At 35.7% G+C, this 19,047-nt stretch overlaps 1 protein-coding gene across 9 annotated transcripts in view; it reads left to right on the top strand.

Annotated features, from left to right (window-relative positions):
• PCDH15 (protocadherin related 15) overlaps positions 1 to 19,047 on the top strand; it is a 1,323,555-nt gene that overhangs the window by 35,781 nt on the left and 1,268,727 nt on the right. The gene's annotated exons all lie outside the window — the stretch shown is intronic.

The raw sequence follows: 19,047 nt of genomic DNA on the forward strand, positions 1-19,047 counted from the left end.
TTTTTTTTTTTTTTGAGTCAAAATATTTTCTAGTTTCTCAGCAAGGTCTTATAATTCAGAGTCAACAGTCTGCAATCCTATCTTCTATTTTCTAACTAAATCTGTCAAGTCACATTTAAGACCATCCACAAAAGAGAAAATTGCACAGCTGTGATATTTTCACCCCTATTGAAACCAAAGTATCCTTGGAATGTGCTAGTTAAGCAGTCTCAGAAACCAGAGATGGATTGTTTATAGAACTGGATTCATCTCCAATAAATCTAAAAGGAAAGTCCACAGTGGTAAAGAATCAGATTTTGGACAAGGTTCATAACTATTTCAACCATGGGTTATTCAACATCTCCACTTACTTTATAAGACACACAAGGGAATATTGTCCAGTGAGAAGGATGTGCTTAGGAAAGGGTGGGATAACAAAAGGGAAGAGAGATCTGCAGTGGCGTGCGTGAGAAAAGAAAAGCAGAGCAGGAATAAGAGGGAGTTGAGATACATGGAACCAAGGTAAGGTCTGTCCCAAGTTGTGGCAGAAAAGAAAAAGGAAAAGGCTGAGTTTGCCATCTGGGGGAAATGATGACTATGTTTAGATCCCACGGGGAGCTGTGAGTATTCCCTTTCTCAAAAATCTTGGTCAATGGAAATAAACTGCAACTCAACAGAGACAGAACTCCATACAAATCATATGCAATGAGATTTGGGTCAGCTGATTAGAGTAAAGACTGCCTTCTAGCCAATATTCTGGCCCAGGACAAGATTATGAAATGGATGGTAAAAGAAGCTATACCTACCAACCTGTGCCAACCTGCTGCAGAAGCAAGGATTAAAGCAGCTATGCTTCATGACTTATGGGGACTTCATTCTACCTCTTTACTCTTGATACTCTACATGGAAAATAAAAACAAACAAAAGACTGGTTTTGTTTTAGTTTTCAGGAGTACAACTAGGGTATGGTCACATTGGTACCATGAAGACTTGTTAGCTGATAAGATCTTGCTTGTTTTCTCTCACAAAGGATAATGGCTTTTCATCCAGTAGGCAAGACAGTTATCAACACTGGGTATCTTCTGTTTGCGCCTCCAGATACATTCTGCAATCTTCTCCACCCTCCTTAGGAGGCTGACCTTTATGGGTTATACCAATGGGTTCCCTTACCCTCTGACTTCCACTTGTAAAACGAGAAGACTTAAGAGGAAATTAGAGAATGGAGGTAAATTGGGCTAGGTATTTTGAATTGAATGCCTCTCCAGAGAAGAGGGATGTCACCCTGAGATGGAACGTGTCCATAAAGTTAATGTCTCAACCCTTTACACATTCCTATCTGTTCTGTGATTCTAGTAATTACTACTTCCAATAGCTTCAGATGCAGTAATGGTGTTTAGGGTACCAATGGATAAGTTCTTTGGATTTCTCCATGCCTTGCCTAACACAGATTTTTGTTAAACACACACACACACACACACACACACACACACACACACACACGCATGCACACTTTCCAAAACATTTAAAAAGTATCCTAATATTCATTGTTTCATGTGTTTCCTGCTGAGAAATTGACTAATAATATTTAATGGCTGGTTCTAGATATGCCTAATTAGTCTCATCAGTCTCACTTTTAGCGTCTTTTAGTTGTTTGAGCCAATAAGTCTGTTTTTTATATAGAGAGCACTTTATATGCCTTTTGTGTCACATGAAGTCCTAGAGTCCTGATGGAAACGATTTGTAATGAGGATCTATGACTTTTTTTTGGAACTCTACTTTGTTTTGTCACATAATCTTTGACCTGACACAATCTCTCTAGATTTCAGGTTTTTTTTTTAACCATGTAAGCTGATGCCATTAAAATATTTTCTATCCAGGGGTACACAAAATTTGATCAACAATTCATTGGGTTAGACATTTCAATACAGGTAAAATATGTAAAATTTTCTCAATATTTTGCCTAGAAATTCTAGTATTATTCAATGTCCAGTCATTTAGTTATATTTAATACATTTTTACCCTAAATGTGATAGAGAGACACTGGCAGAGAATAAAAAAATGGTCTTGTGAAAATAACCTATGTCTACAGGTTAAAATTTAACCTATGTCTATAACATTATAACCTATTAAATTATTCTAGTAAAGTTTTAAAAAAACTTTAACACAAAAGGTATGTGTGTATGCTTCCATAATTCAGAATCATCTTGAATAGGTGTTTATGAATCATTCTAATTTTATTCCCATATAATCAGTGAAGAGCTGACATATCCACCCTACCTCAGAGAGCTCTGAAATAGCTAATAATCTATGACCAGGAGATACACTGTGTAGTTCTGTGCCTTTATTAAAACTGCTACTGTGAAAAGATGACAGAATATAAAGCAGCTATTTAAATATATATAGCCTTTTTATAAAATGTGTATTTCTAAATGGTTGTCTATGACTTACATATTTGAAATTATTTTTGGAAATGATAGCTGATACTAGTCCCCAGGTATAATTTATATCAGTGTCTTCAGGGGTTAAAGAAAAGCCCCTTACAGTCCAATTTACTTAGGAAGTATATGTGTATACGTGTTATATCAGTCTCACCAGAAATACTGCTATGGTTACCAGTTCTGCAGACTCCAGCCTGCTACAGGCCCCCTGTCTCTTTCTTCCAGCCTCAGGGCTTCTCTGTTGATGCCAAAGGAAATCCGTGTTTGGGGATGTCTTACCTAGCTACAAGCCTGGAGGTTCAGACATGTTAATGATACTGTGAATGAAACTGACAGACCAAAAGCAGGAGCCAATGGGTAATCATTCCTCCCTCAATTTCCCCGGAAAGAAAGTTCTGAGACATACTTCATATAGTTCCATGTGTGTTTTCATGGGATTTGAGCTATGTCAGTCACTCCTATTGTTGACCAATTAAATAATGCACCTTTGATTGGCTCTCCTCCATGTCTGCTTAGCTTCCCATTTCACAGTCATTCTCTCAGAATGCTATGCTCCAAAATAGAAAGTTTGCTATTCAGCATTGCCTCAGTTTCTGAGGCAGGAGGGTTAAAAGTCATCAATGAATAGGTTCCCTTCTCATGATTATATAATAGTAGGAAATGTGATAAAACAAATTTACAACACTGTGGTCAGGTGGTGATGAAACACTTTTCATAAAACCACCTTTAAATCTTAGTTAAAACTATCTTTTTCAATGTACAGTTAAAAAATTATTTTGTTTTTACATTAGAGAAGGATGATTTTAAATTTAAATCCAGAAAAGTGGATAGTACCTTTAAAAAATGAAATGTTGAGAGAAATGAATGTATGTAAATTATTATTTTATTATAGTTTTAACTATACTCCATAATTTTGAAACTTGATTTTTAAAATTGTAATATACATGTTTTTAGATGATTTATGTAAAAGAATATAAGACAGGAAAATTATCTTTAATTTTACCAACTGAATGTAGGATGGTTTCATTTTTATATTTAAATTTAAATATATCTTATAAAATTGAAGCTTATTTATTTATAGAGATGGATATCCTAACGTTTTCCATATTCCATGCCAAGAGCATTTTCTCTCTTTATTGAATAATCTAGGAAGTGTTATTATCAATGGAATAAATTACTTTATTCCACTCTTGATGAACATTCAAGTTTCTAAATTTTAACTTAAGTTGCATTGCACATCAATGTACATAAATCTTTATGTACCTTCCTGGATGTTGCTTTAGGGTAATGTTCTGGAAGCTGAGCTACTCTGTTAAGGTATCTACATCTTTAATTGCATATACTTTCGTATTTGTCACCTATTTTTCTCCCAAAAGCTTGGTTTAGATTTGCATTTTATAAGATTTGGTCAGCCACCAGTATTTTTACTGTTAACACTGGCTAAACTTCTGAGGTCTTATTCATGGATAATTTTAACACAACGTCTCCTCTTTATTTTCAACTTCATTTTCTGTCATTGACTTTTGTTATTTCAATATTCCTGTAGATGATACAGCCATAAACTAATCTTATCACTTGAATAGCATTTTTTTACTAATTCCTGTCTTACATCCCTAATCTTATATTGTGCCCTTTAAACTCTCACTTCTGCGCTTTTATAAATATTTAAATCCAGCAAGTCTTTGACCACACAGATAACTCAAAATAATTTACTTAATTATATTATTACTCTCAAAAATCTCCGTCTTGCCCACACTTCTTTCTTTATACAACTTAAATTTTCAAGCCCATAGTTACAACTTCTGCTTTGAAACTGTCTCAACTTCCTCACAATTATCTTTCACAACATACTTCTGGAAAGCCTTTTACCTAGTTAAACCAAATACCTGAGCTGAACACATTTGGAAAGAAAATCCTGTGAACATATTGGCCAGTCTCATGTAAAATGAATGACATAAATAAATGGACACTAAACAGAGCCTAATAATATATCCTTGTAACATGCTTTAACATTCTCTAAAATGACAAATTAAGGAAAAGGGAAAGGTTATCCTGTCCCCTGAGTTTTCATAACTCTTTCTTTTCCCTATTCCTCCAGGGATGACCTTGCCATACACTTCACTGGGAAAATGAAAGTCATGAGAATCTCTGTGTCTTAGTCTGTTCCTGCTGCCATAAGAACATACCTAGGACTGGGCAATTCATAGACAGCAGACATTTATTTCTCACAGCTCTGAGCCTGGGAAGTCCAAGACCAAAGCACTGGAAGATTTACTGTCTGCTAAAGGCTGGCTCTGTGCTTCCAGGGTGATGCCTTGTTGCTCTGTCCTCTGGAGGTGATGAGAGCTGGGTCTTTATATGGCAGAAGGAACAGAAAAAAAGGACAAAAGGACAGAAGGGTAAAAGGGCAGAAGGATCTAACTGGCTTTCTCCAATCCCTTTATAAGGCGGTAATCCCATTCATGAGTATGCTATCCTCATGACTGTGTCATCTCCTGAAGGCCCCACCTCTTAATACTATCACATTGGGGTTTAAGTTCCAACATATGAATTTTGGAGAGACACATATATTCAAACCATGACAGTCTTCCCATGGGCCCCCAAAATTGATATCCGTCTTATATACAAAATACATTCATTCCATTCCAATAGCCCTAAAATCCTTAACTCATTCCAGCATCAACTTCAAAGTCTAAATCTATAGTCTCTCTTCTAAATCAGATATGGATGGGACTCAAGGCACAAGTCATCCTAAGGCAAATTGCCCTCCAACTGTGAGCCTGTGAAACTAAACAAGTTATACACTTTTAAAATATTATCATGGGGCAGGGATAGGATAGCATTTCCATTTCAAAAGAGAGAAATTCAGAAAAACAAGGTGTAAGTGGTCCCAGGTCTAAAACCCAAATAGGTAAACAACATTAAATCTTAAGGTTTGAGAATAAATTTTGACTCTGTGTACTCCTGCCTCTGAACAACTGAAGAAGGGTTTCCAACCCTAAGGCTCCACAGGACTGCATCCCCATGACTTAGGTGCAGCCCACACAGCAGCTCTGGTGGGTTGGAGTTGGGTGCCTATAGCTCTCCCTGGTTGCTGTTGCAGGCTGATGGTTCTATAGTTCTGGATCTTAAGGGCAGACTTGCATCTGCAACTCTATTAAGCATTGGAAATGGCAGCCCTATCACTGTGAAAGTTCTCTGTCTCAAACCTGAGGATCCCAGAGGCAGTATTTGCAAACTAGATGGAAATAACCGTGCCTCCACAGCTCTGGTACTCTGTGTACCTACAGAGCTGGCAGTGTGCAAACGCCATGATGATTTACCAATTCTGCTTTCTGGCAAGTATATCCCAAACTGTACCTCACCCCACTTCAGTCACAATTGGGGAAGCCAAGGAGCACTGCACAAGAATGGGGCAGCAGAGACTTGAGGTGAGATCATGCATCAAGTGACATGAGATTATTATTTTTTGTATTTGATCTCATCGTGTTTCCCTAAAACACAGCTTTCTTGATAGTTGTGATGCCACACCTTTAAATTTTTCTCATATGTCAGTATTCACTCTTTCTCAATTGCATTTCTAGGATCTCTACTATTTATTCTCCAAAATTGGAATGATCCAGGTCTCAGTCCTGGGGCTTCTATTTTCTTTATTCATATACCCCCTCTAGTTCGCTATGTCTAGTCCCAAGGAATTGAGACTCTCCCTGGTCGTCTCATCTCCTTGGAACTTCAGACTGAAATATACAATGGCCTAGTTGGTATCGCCATGTGATAATATAATAGGTTTATTTGTTTCTCAAATAAAGCATATTCTTCTCTCTTCTTTCATACCAAGTCTCATCTTTCCTCCCTCTTCCTCATGTCAGAAAATAGCTCATCATCTACCCAAGAATATAGGCAAGAAATCCAGTTTCTTCTTTTTTCCTCTGTTTATAATTTATTCATACAAAATTTTGCTTTAATTCACTTCCACAGCTGGAGTGGAATCTCTTGTCCCTGTTTCCTCTATTGTCAGTTTCAGTTAAGCCACCATTTCTTATCTGAACATTGATATTTTTGCCTTAAATGTTCTCCCTGGCTCTCTTCTTGCCAGTGTCTTTCCATTTGCTCTTCTGAAAACAGAGAAATTAAAAAAAATAAATTAAGACAAGTTATGTTACTGTAGTCTTCACAGTGGCTTTCTCTCATATTTAAAAAAATAATCCAAATTCTTTGTCTTAGCTTACAAAGCCTCATGCATACATACTAAGTATGTCCTATCTTTTGCCACCTGTTACCAGTTGCAAACTTTCTCTTTGATGTCCTGCTTCCTGCTTAAGTTAATGACCTAAGCTTTCATGTATTTTCAAGTGAAATATGAATACATTTTCCCCAATATTCCCTCCCTGAGAGGAACATAGTTATAGGTCATTTGGACAATAAAATGTTCTTTGACATATGTGTTGTCAAATAAGATCTGTAAACTCAATTCCAGTCAGAGAGCAGAAACTTGCTAGAGTCAAATGAAGAGGAAGGAGTTCAAAATGGAAAATAGCATGAGTCAGCAGATGCAATATGGACCAAAATCTCTGCCTTTTCCAGGTGCAATTATGTTTACTCATCTTTTTTTTTTTTTTTTTAATGTGTGATAAGGACTAACTTCCTTGTCTCTGTAGTGCAAAAAATGTAGATCACAGAATTAATAGTATAATTAGCAGAAATAGTTTATCAGAATTAGGCTTCTCTGTGTGTCAGTGCAGGAAAACATAGGAGGAGAGATTCTTAAGGTAGCTTTAGAATAAAACTGAGAAAAAGTCAAAGGTCAGGTTAGAGACATTGCCATTGAAGAACGAATAGGGTCAGCTTTCTGCCTGTGTGACCTGTGCAGTCTCACATGGCCCTCTACTGAGAAGGGACCACTATTTGGTATAATGATCTGCCATCATTATTTTGAAGTTCATGTTACTTTTATCTTGTTTTTAAGTGAAGCCTGGTGGGAATATGAAACGTGCATCAAGGGACATGAGATTTCTACCTGCTGAAGCAGATGGTTAAGCAAAGGATGCAGTGCTAAAGCAGGAGAAGTGCCATGGGCAGGGCCCATGAGGGAACTGGCTGCCCACTGATGAGAGGGAGCATGGTCCTCAAGCAACCACAACACATCAGAAAGGGATTCGCTGTGTGGTAGGACAGGAAAACTTACCATACCACAGCAGGTTGATCATGAAGTTTTGAAATCTCTTTATAAGTCAATTATAAATGTTGTCACCTGAAGGCTGGTTTGGAAACACATCATTAAAGTCTAAGTCCACTGAACCAGCTCCTCTCCCAGATGCTGAAGGGAGGAAATTCACAACAGGTTCTTTAAAACTCTGCTACTTAGGTATCTTCTGGGAACCAATTAATAATGTAAAATTCCAGGCTTCACTCTTAACCTATTGAATCAGAATCTTCATTTTTACAAGACCTTTTGGTGGCTACTTAGCACTTCAAATTCTAAATAAGACTATTTGAAAATGGTGGTTTTCAACCTTTTCTTACATTGAAATCACTTGGGTGCTTTTCAAAATACTGATTGCTGAGTCCCACATGCACAAATTCTAAGATAGTTTAGGCACTGGGAATTTATTCAAAGTTCCCTCAGAAAATTTTAATTTACATTCAAAATTGAGAGTCATTGAAAAGGAAGTTCAGTCTTCCTGGAGAGCAAGGACTCAATGCACCAAGAAATGGTAACCCTCATAGCGTAACAGCTAGAGGCCAGCTTTGTCAATTCACATTTGTTTAACAGATTATAAAGTAAGTATCAGGTTCTGATGTTTGTTCCAGGCTGAATTTTGAGTCTAAATAGCAGGACAGGCTGTTTTGTTTCTCTCTGGACATCATGGTTCAAATGGGGACACTGTCAGAAAGCAATTGGACAGACTTTCACAGCCTCTAGAAAATGAAAGGACTTTCCTTTCTTTGAAGCCTAGGAAGTAGTACCTCCAGCCCACAGTATCTGGTCTATGTTTGCAAGAATTCTTGTTTTCCTTTGGCCTATGAGGTATAGTATTTGGTATTTCTGTTGACAAAAGAGGCTGATAGCTTTTTGCCTGTTTCAAAATAGTCTGGATAATGTTAATGATTTGTATGACTTAGAGCCAGGTTCTAATGAATACAGCAAAAGGCTTGTTACTCTGCAGATTCACCACAGGGACAATTATGATTTCATATTTAAAAAGAACAGCCTTTATTTCCCTTATAGGAGAGTGAAGATTTCTTTTCTTCATCCATCACAAGGTTCTTGGCTAAGGCACCTGTGACAAAAGATAGATTAACAAGATAAAAGCATAATAAAGCTACTTAATATGTTTTATATTACATAAGAAACTTCAGAATTGAAAACCCCAAAAACAGCGAAACCTGTGTATTTTTGTGCCAAGTTTGACGAAGCATTGGATAGTTGCGAAGAAGCATTATTGGAAGACAAAAAAAGTGTAATCTAATGGTAATAAGCTTGTGGGATGGTGGCACTTAGTAAGACCTGTTAGTTTAGATTATTATTTATGTTCCCTGTGTCTTCATAGATTAGGAAACTCTTTTCTCTCATTATGTGGAAAGCACCTCTGGAATGGGGATCCTATGGACCGCTTCAGAGGAATGCCAGATAATTCTTTCATGGTCTACTTCAGAGGACAAGGGATGGAGAAGGTCGGAGAATGACCTTCCTGTTTTTGCTGTTTCTTCAAATGACCACGTGCCATATTTTGGGGTAGCATGTCCTGAACTTCAATACCCTTTTCTGTGATTCTCCTGTGGCAGCTGGCCAGAGGACTTACTCTGTATGCTTTCCTAAGTAGCAGAATCACTGCAAGCATGTATATTGCCTGCACCATGTTTCTTTGTCTTAAGCCAATTCTTGTGCCTTATCGTCTTGAATTTTACCCTCTCTTGATGCATATATCTCCATTTTTTTCCCTCAATTTTGGGCACTGAATCTTTGTGACGTACCTACAGGTTAGTGAAAGCATAAGAATAAATTGAAAGATGAAAAGAGAAGGATTTTGCTTATTTATTATATTGAACCATATGAAATTACTAATATTTAAACATTTTGACATTCAAAATGGCATTTATATGTAGCTGAATCAATAATCAAATAAAGGAAATAGCATACCTGGTTATTGTAAATAATCTTAATAGATTTTAGTTACAGAATTCAGGATGGTTGAAAGATTTTTTTGGTTAAATCTAATAATATGTAAGCCATTATTTATTTACCTACACATCTTACTCACCTGGTTCTAAGGTTGGCTCCTAAACAGTCTTTAAGCTACTCCATTTACCTGTCATATCATAATGCTTATTCTTGCATTAAAGTCACTGGTCCTGACCAACAAAACAATATTTAATACGGTAATGGTTAGGGTATTATATCTGGCTCTAGCTACTTTCTAAGGTGTGTAGATAGCTGTCCTTAGGAGAATAGTCCTTTCTGAGAATCTTGATGCATTTGGGAATGCAAATTGGGTATGGGAGCTAGTGAAAGCTAAATTACTATGTATTTTCAAAGTGAAAGAAACGATGGAGCTACTGTGTTTATGCTATTCAGTTCACTGCAAGATTTCTTTTAATTCTCACAACCCTTTTAAAAATGTGATAGAACTGACAAAATGCCATTGGATTTATTTTAAAATCTAGAAAAGGTGCTGAAATTCCTGTTACAGTGACATGGCAGAGGGAAGAGGAAACTGTAGCAGCAGATTAGGCTCAATATTATAAAGTCTCCAGAAACAAGCAGGTTGTCAGGAAGGTTTTACACAGACTATAGATTTGGGCTTTCCAGGTGAGTTCAACTAGTTCTCCAAGGAGCAGGAACCTCCTAGCTGACATCTTGGCTGTACAACCAATTAAGTAGCCTCAGGGACAGTGCCAAGATCAAATCAACAAGGAACGTTCAAGTGGTTTCAGCTCTAATACACAGCCACAACACAGTCCACCAAATAGGCACAAAAAAAAAATCCTTCCTTTTTTATTCTTGTCATTCCAAGGCTGAGTGCTTTCACTAGCAGCCTGTGAAAATTAAACATTTAATGAAGTGACAGAAGATTGCTATTACAGAAAGCTGCATAGATGCTACCGGTGTCGAAGGCCTTTTCTTCTAATGTCTCTTACATTAAGATTTTTTAAAAATATCTTTTACTTTAAGGCAAATAGTGGTTTAGAGGCAGACACTTCCAAATTCATCAAAAAAGCAACACCGTTTTGAAATTCATTAGAAATAAATTTGTGTTTTATTTATAATTGACAACGGGGAAAACAAATGGTTCAAGTATAGAATTTATCACTTATAGAAATTTAGATATGAGTTTCTACATAAAAATTATTTCTCAAAACTCTTCAACTGAGCATCACAAAAAGACTGCTGTTGTTGTAAATTAACATTAACTATTTCATTCTTGGCAATATACTCATCAATATTTTAAAATGTGATATTTTTAATTTGTGTATTTAGAATTTGAATGTCTAGCCATCTATTTTATGGGCTGTATCAGTTATGGTACATAATAAATTGTAATGTCAGAGACCCAGTGTTATAATGGTTTCAATAACATAGAAGTTTACTTCTTCCTTTTAAAATGGTTTACAGATTGATAGTACAGGGCATGGTGGAAAAATGTGTTCTGTGAAGTTATGAAATCCAGATCCTTTCATCCTATAGCTCTTTGATTTCCTCGGTTGGTGTCTTTATCTGTATTGAGTGTAGGGAGTTCATTAATCCATGCACAAAGAAGACATCCAAGTATGGATTTGAAGGAGCTAAACTGAAATTTGCTTCCGTGTTACTTTCTTTCATACCACATTGGCTTAACATGGAAATAGTTGTCTTACATAGCTACAAGGGAGCTGGAAAATCCAGACCATAGTGGATAGCTATGTGCTTAGCTAAAACTCAGAATGATCTATTACATAGAAAGAAAGCTAGTGGCTTTTACCTTATTAATTATTCTTCCTTATCTGGTATAAGTATATTGTAACTGAGTGCAAATCTGGCTGTTCATTACTGGGAACCAAAACAGGAGAAGCAAGATACTGTGAAAGGAACATAGTTTTATTAGTCAAAGGCTAGCAATTAGAAAATGGCCAGGATCATGCCTTTAAAATACTTTTTCAAAGTTTAGGCTGAATGAGGGAGTTAAAAAGGGAAAACTTGATATGATAATATGTGCGTGAGGTGCAGGATAATACAAGATCTGCATACCTCTTTCTGATGGCTATTTTAGGAGTGCCAGCTTGTGCTATCTTGAAAATGGCCTGGTTTTAGATTAACTGCCTTGTGGTAATCTCTAGATGGGGGAGGATTCTGCAGCTAGGTCTTCATGCCTGATAAATTTCAAGATTAGCCCCTGGAATTTCTAAGCATGCACATAATTAGATAAGCTAGCACAATATAAGGAGTCTCCAGTGGGAAGAGAGGAAAATAAAGAGTTTCAAAGTATATTTCAAGGCTGAGAGTAGAGAAAAGAAAGAAAAAAGTTGTAAAATGAATTTTGAAGTTAAGCTATTCAGTTACAATATCAGTTTGGGAATTTGATGACTACCTTCCTCCATGTATTTTAATTAGTTTGCATGAGAAAAGAGAATATAATTCTTCATTTTTTTTTTTTTTTTTTGCATGGAACTTGCACGTAAAACCTAAGACCTTAAAAATAAACATGCATCACAAGCAAGAGGAGCCCAAGGAGATAAGACAGCTAACTATAGTACCACACTTGAGATCTAGGAACAGGGAAGGACGTTAGGGAAAACAAACAAATAAGAAAATATGAGTAAATTATGGACTTTAACAATGGTTATCAATAAGAATTCGTTAACTGTGACAAATGCTCCATACCGCCTTAGTCAATTCAGGGTGCTATAACCAAGCATGAAAGGCTGGGTGGCTTGTTAATGACAGATATTTATTTCTCACAGTTTTGGAGACTGGAAGTTTGAGATAAGGGTGCCAGCATGGTTGGGTTCTGGCGATGTTACCAGATGATGCCACACAGTTCCAGGTTCCTGGTGTCTCGATCAAAGAATTGGACAAAACACACACAGATAGCAAAGCAAGGCAGCAACAGTTTATTAAGAGCAGTGTTACACGCTTGACGAGGGAGAGCAGACTGACCTCTGTGAGATGAGAGATGAGATCAGAATTAGTTTGGTATGTTTTGGGTCTTCCTGTGTGTTGCTTTCTTTTCTTCCCTAGGCTGCTTAATCTCTAGCCAGTGTCTACCTTTTGATCGATAAGCCTGTTGCTTAGCCTCTTTGGTCCCTGTGTGCCTACTTGCCACCTCCATTCCATAATTTTAAGTAAGTGCCTGATATGCAGTCCATATGCATGAGCTTTAATGAGCTGATTGCCATATGGGATCATGTTAAGGTTACGTTTTCTCTTTAGCAGGCATGCCTATTCCTGAAGAGCTGCTCCCTACTGGTTTGGTCTACATCCTGCCGGCCATGGAGTCCTTGCTCGATCCTCTTTATGTTTTGGCAGTTTCACTTCTGCTTCTTATCTTGCTTCTTGCTCAGCTATACCTTTACCTTGCTTCCACTCTCTGCTTTTATTCATTCTGCCCTGAATTCAACTTTTAATTCCCTTTGCTTTCTTCCTGCCTCATTTTTCTTGTTTCATTTCTCCTATTCTTCTGCCTCAGTCGGGCCCTCTTATGGAAGCAAGCAGACTGCCTTTATCTTATTGTATCTTCACATCGTGCACAGAGGGTGAGAAAACTCTCTGGGTTTTGTTTTTCTTTTTAATAAAGGTACTAATACACTATGAGGGCTCCATCCTTATGACCAATTTACCTGTCAAAGCTCCACTTCCTAACACCACATTGTCCTTAGGATTTCAACATGTAATCTCAGTACTCTCATTGCATTATTGTGTAAATCTAAAAATGTTCTTAAAAAGTTTATTACTAAGCAATAAATGTGAGGTACTATTTACTATCATTATCAATACACTATTATGTATTATTACCATTTGCATACCTTATTGAATGTAGACATAATCATAATGTGAAACACAAATAACAGTGACAGAGGAATTTGAAAAAGAACTGTTCTGTTTGTTTGTTTTAATAATATTCCTGGACTCCAAATTGAGTTAAGTATATAATAGTAAAGGATTAAATAAAGTGAACTTTTCAATTGAAGTACCAATTATTTATTAGCCTGAATTTCTTCTTAAAATCAGCTTGCCTTATTCACTTGAGCTATAAATTCAGAAGACAAATTTATTTTGTTCATTTGTGTTAATAAAAATCTGTCTTCATTTTAAAAAGTTGTATGGTCAATGTACACTTTCTCAATTAGACTCAATGTAAATTATCTAATTGTTTTTGTTTTGAGATGACTTGTAGATTGTTTTAATAATTAATCTATATCACTTTTCTGCTATAAGTCTTCAGACATGTATTAATGAAGAAAATATTTATCAATGGACAGAGGTGTTTACTTATTCTACTGCTTCATGTAAATTTCAAATGTTGCTCCTTATGAAAAACAGGTTTTTATTTCATAAAGTCATTTCAGAAATAGAGAGACTATGTTTGATATTGACTTTATTCCTAAATTTGGCCAAAAAAAAGTTTTAAACCATTTATATTTACAAACTAATTGCTATAAGTAAAGGAAATTCTAGTTTGTGAGATAGAGGATATAAACTGATGTAACTTATATTAAAAAATAAAAAAGAAATAAATATAAAACAAGTCAATGCCTGCAACAACACTGTCATAATTAGAGAAACTGAATTTCTAACAGTATTTTGTTTGTTTTCTTCATACAGTATAGTACTTTTTCTGATTATTTTGTTCTTGATTCATGGAGCAATAAGGTAGGACATTTTCTTCAAATGAATGCCATTAGAACCTTGCTAAACTCTTTTTGGGTCAGAATTATATTTTAGTTAGGCTGTTTTTGCTTTTAAGGGACAGAAACCCTCTTGTTTGTTTCTTTGTTTTTTATTGTTATTTTGTTTTTTGTTGTTGTTGTTCACTATTTTTTTTAATTGCATTTTAGGTTTTGGGGTACATGTGAAGAATATGCAAGATTGCTGCATAGGTACACATATGGCAGTGTGATTTGCTGCCTTCCTCCCCTTCACCTATATCTGACATTTCTCCCCAGGCTATCTCTCCTCACCTCCCCACCCCCCCCATCACTCCCCCATTTCCCCCCAACAGACCCCTGTGTGTAGTGCTCCCCTCCCTGTGTCCATGTGTTCTCATTGTTCAACAACTGCCTATGAGTGAGAACACGTGGTGTTTGATTTTCTGCTCTTGTGTCAGTTTACCAAGAATGATGGTTTCCAGGTAGGCTTCATCCCAGGGATGCAAGGCTGGTTCAACATATGCAAATCTATAAACGTAATTCACCACATAAACAGAACCAAAGACAAAAACCACATGATTATCTCAATTGATGCACAGAAGGCCTTTGACAAAATTCAACAGCCCTTTATGGTAAAAACCTTCAATAAACTAGGTATTGACGGAACATATCTCAAAATAATAAAAGCTTTTTATGACAAACCAACAGCCAATATCATTCTGAATGGGCAAAAATTGAAAGCATTCCTTTTGAAATCTGGCACTAGACAAGGATGCCTGCTCTCACCACTCCTATTCAATATAGTACTGGAAGTTCTAGCCAGAGCAATCAGGCAAGAAAAAGAAATAAAGGGTATTCAAATAGGAAAGGAGGAAGTCAAATTGTCTCTATTTGCAGACGACATGATTGTATATCTAGAAGACCCCATCGCCTCAATCCAAAATCTCCTGAAACTGATAAGCATCTTCAGCAAAGCCTCAGGATACAAAATCAATGTGCAAAAATCACAAGCATTCCTATACACCAATAACAGACTTAAAGAGAGCCAAATCAAGAACGAACTGCCATTCACAATTGCCACAAAGAGAATAAAATACCTAGGAATACAACTAACAAGGAATGTAAAGGACCTTTTCAAGGAGAACTACAAGCCACTGCTCAACGAAATAAGAGAGGACACAAACAGATGGAGAAACATTCCATGTTCATGGTTAGGAGGAATCAATATCGTGAAAATGGCCATATTGCCCAAAGTAATTTATTTTGGTATTTTTTAATCATATTTAAATGAGGGCTTATTAATAGATACAGATGCTTTAGAATTCTCAGGAGACTATTTAACCTAACAACTGAAAGTTTGAAACCATGTAAATCTAATTGTCATGAAATTAGAACTGGTTGCAAGCAAAGCTTGAAGATCTTAGAATCAGGTTGAGTGAGACTTAATTGTGATAAACATACGTGAATATAATGCAGCTTTTTATATTAGTACATTCTCACAAAAACCAAACAGATATTCTGTAACTATAGGTTTTAGTAAAAACATAAATTATTTGTTAAATACGATGTGGTAGACACTGTTCCAATATACGTCGAGTATCTCATTAAAACTTCACAAATACCTGTTGTGATTTCTGTACCCTTAGGAAGCATAATTAGCTTACCTGATATAATGTGGAAGGGGGCAGAGCAAGGCCACATAATATATACAGCCCTTATTTCCTACATTTTATTGGCTCTTTAAGAAATTAAGTGATTTTTGAAAATGTTTTATACAGTCATTGAAAATATTTAGAATATTAATAGCAAACTTTATGCTGTAATAGTCAGTAGTAACTACTGTACAATTAATACAACAAATAAGACATATACACCTTAATGCATAGATTCAATATGTGAAATAATTATGATATTTACACTGTTTGTCTCTCAATAAGTTGACTTGCAAGTGCTTATTTTTCTTCTGCTTATTTGATTTTGGGGAAATTTCCACCTTCACTTTACGTAATTTTGTAAATTTGGAAAAAGTTATAATAAATATCAAGAATAAAGCTCAATCTGTTGCTTTCTGTATTCTTTATTCTATGTATATATATTTGAAAATGATTATTTACTGAAAATTTTTATTACTTAATGAATCAAAAATAGGAGTAACTTCAACATACTTCAACAATAAAATTAACATGGGAAGGAGGAGGAAAAGGAAGGCTTGTATTTATTAGACAATGAAAATAATTTTGAGATTTTCACCGACCTCATAACCCCTCACTGTTTTGGATAGAGTGGAATTATTTTTATGGTAGAATGGAGGTAAACTGAGCAATTTTTCATTTGTTTCAGCAAAACTTTTTAACACCGATTTTGCTTTTCTCTGTAATCTCATGGCTGAAAACTTGACTAGACATTTAAGCAATGGAATTGCAAACTAACCTGGAATCACAAACTAGCCTGGAATCTTTCCAATCATACTTATGATGCTTCATGTTAATTTAGAATTGCACTGTATTTTAGAGTTAATTTAGGAAAACAAGTTTTATCGGAGAAAGTTGTACTCTATCAAGAAATTAGAAATGCAAGCCATTAAGAAGCAAATATTGAAAAATTAAAGAAATTTGTGAAATTTAAACCAGTTTTGTGAACTACACATTCTTTAATAAACTCTATTAAATGGTTATAAATCTTAGTTCATAAATGCAAATATTCAATGAATAGTATATTTTAATTAACATAAATCTGAATGCAGCTTATGATCTGAGCTCATAGAAAATTCATCTCACTCATTGGGCACAAAGTTGGGTCAGTGTTCTGGAGTATTAGGTAGCACCAAAGCAACAGGTGTCCAGTCATTCATCATTAGTCTTTGCATATTGGTTACTGATAAGTATACACTGTTGCCCTAGCCATCCTAGTCTCTTAAGGCCAAAGATTCTGTTGTTGCCATGAAGTACTTGAACATGGGAATCATCATTTTGGTAGAGGCTGCATCTATCGCCTCAAATCTGTTCTCTTTTCTTTCATAATAATGTAATTATGCTTGGGCATGTCATAACATTTTCAGGCAGTAATTGATTGTATGTGTGACTTCATGACTAAGTTATTTTCAAGGATATGTGAAGGAAGTACTGTTTCAGGCCTGAAACTGACCATGACTTCTCCTTACCTAAAATGTACTGTTTTATTTTAGTTGGAAACTTAGCCAATTAGGAATGTTCTTGTTTACTGGGGTATGTTAATTTGAAACATATTGGAAATTAAACTTTAGTTATAGTTTATCGTTTGATATAATCAAATATGTCATAATAGAAAAGTATATTTTAGAACAAATAAAAATCACACCTGATCACATGCCATAATTCTATTCACAATGTAGCAAACGTCCGCCTAGTCTGTGTCCCTGTCAAACACAGATTTTACATAGTTGCAACTTTGCATAGTTAGTGATTTGGTGATTTGTGTTTGCTTTTTGTTGCATATTTTATATTTTCTATTCCCTACCCAAACTTCATAATTACCTGCTTAACTGGAAAATTATGAAAGTATTTAGAAAATGTATAAATCCATAACCCATAATTCTATTTAAATACTATTATTGGAATATAAATAATGCTATAATGAGCACATGCATGCTTATGGCCTTTCTGTATCTTGGATAGTTTATTTAGAAGTTCTCTTAGTCCTTCCAGGTAGTTATAACAAACTACCATAGACACTGGGCAGCTTAACCAGCCAACATTGATTTCTCACATTTCTGGATGTTGAGAAGTGTAAGATCAAAATATCAGCAATTTTGGTGTCTGATGAAGGCCTGCTTCCTTGTTCATAGATGGCTTTTTTCTCCCTTTGTCCCCACATGGTGTTTGGAGTGAGCACTGGGCTTTTCATCCCTTTATATGGGCACCAATCCTAACATGGGGGCTTAATCCTCATGACCTTATTCAAACCCAATTGCCTTCCAAATGTCTCATCTCAGAACATACCATAACATTAGGGCCTCAACATGTGAATCTCGGGGAAGTATAGTTTGCCTATATCAGAAGTATATTTAGCTTACAAAATAAGTTGAGTATCAAGAGTGTAAGCAGAAAGGAAATTGATTCCTTTACATCACTGTGAAAACAGTAACTGTATTTTCTCTATTACTATGAATATTTGTGGTAAAAATTTATAGACCATCTGGTATTCTCAAATGTTGTAAAAAATTTTCATATATAATCTAATAAAAGCGTCTTGATAAGCCTGTTATTAACATTTCGGTATCTCATTAAACTATGTTGATGCCATGTAATCAACCAGCAGCAGACTGCAGCTTGAAATGTATATCATTGGAGGAAACCAACCTTGGTAATTAGGTCTGGGTTTAATTAACAACTAAGGTAATCTCTAGACCTTTACGTGTACACCAACAGAAAGTAGACTGCTAATGGGCTGCAGCCTCTAAAAGAGAATTCTTCTGAATGCACTCATATGTTTCAAGAGGTGGTTCTTTACATGTCTCTAACGAGAGCAAACCTGAACCAGTCAAAGTGACTTAAAATTCACTGCAAAGGCAAGTTCTGCTTTCTATGTTGAAAAGAAGTTAGTCTATCATAAATTATGGACTAGATATTACTTCATTTTCTTGATTCTTCTGCCCTTCACCAATTGTACTCCCGTTTTTCTCTTTCCACTCCATCATTTCATGTTGGATTTCTTGGGAGGAGTTAAATTGATCAGTTAACCATGGTGAGCTAAATCCATAGTTGATCAAGGGAATTCACAAATACATCCTAGTTTGAAAATAGATTTA

Source organism: Cebus imitator, unplaced genomic scaffold (assembly GCF_001604975.1).
Source record: "Cebus imitator isolate Cc_AM_T3 unplaced genomic scaffold, Cebus_imitator-1.0 Scaffold97, whole genome shotgun sequence".
Lineage (NCBI taxonomy): Eukaryota > Metazoa > Chordata > Mammalia > Primates > Cebidae > Cebus > Cebus imitator.